A 1,071-nucleotide genomic window follows, 5' to 3' on the forward strand; every position below is an offset into this window, starting at 1 on the left:
GTTTACGTATGAGCGTTTACAACAAGATATAAGCCTAGGCTCGAGAGCTGTCGGCTAGATTCCTAGTTCTAGCAACCCTAAGACGGCTAAACCTAATTGGGTCGCAGCTCGAAATAACAAAAACGGAAAGTTGCCTAATTGCTATAAATGCTAAGTTTGCTCTGAGAATAGTCCTTCCCATGTCTCTCGCCTAGGACTCCTTATATACTGGCTCCTAAGTCGGTTTACGCTTTTCCTCTTCTGCCCTTAAGCCGTCATAGCGTAAAAATAGAGATATTCTATTTTTTTCGATATTCGTAATTATCTTCAAAATTTCGTGTTTATCCGCGGAAAATTGACATTATATTTCCTTGCGAATCAAGCATAAACCGTCATGCGGCTTATGGGCTACTGGTTAAGAAATTGTAAGTTGGGCCTCGAGTCATGTCTTAGGTCCCTTTGGGCCGTCTTCTGACTCGAAGCGTTTATTACGGCTTCTTTCGATAAAGAACGAACTTTCCGCAGTTTTTACCGTAAAGTTTGATCTGTGACTTAGAATGGCGGGAAACATAAAATGGGTTCGCTACGGTCTTCGGGAGATAGCATCAAAGGGTAGACGAGAATGCATGGACTAATGTCGTATCGACGTTTCGGAAGAGCTCGATCGCTCTCGGTCGCTATGTAGCGATCGAGCGGAACGGACGCTCAGTCGCTGCGTAGCGACCGAGCTTCGGCTTGGGCTCGGTCGCTACTGTTGGAATGAAAAAACTTTATAAAGATGGAGAAAGTGTTTAAGTGTTTGAAGAGAAAGAAGTTTTGTGAAGAAGAAAGATTATATAACTTAGAAGAGGATTTTATTACTTGTTACAAACTTGAATTATTTCTTGGTGATACAAAATGAGAAGAGAGTGGAGGTATTTATAGCCTCCAAAGTACAAAATATCTTACATATTTTAATCCAAAATCTAGAAAATTCTACTAAAATATCTAGATAATCTTATCCTAATTATCTAGATAATTCTACCAAAATATCTAGATTTTTTTATCTTATGGAGGTGGAGATTTTTCTAGACACTTTCTAGAATTTGGGTT

The sequence above is a fragment of the Brassica oleracea genome, chromosome C1 (assembly GCF_000695525.1).
Source record: "Brassica oleracea var. oleracea cultivar TO1000 chromosome C1, BOL, whole genome shotgun sequence".
In the NCBI taxonomy this organism is placed as follows: domain Eukaryota; kingdom Viridiplantae; phylum Streptophyta; class Magnoliopsida; order Brassicales; family Brassicaceae; genus Brassica; species Brassica oleracea.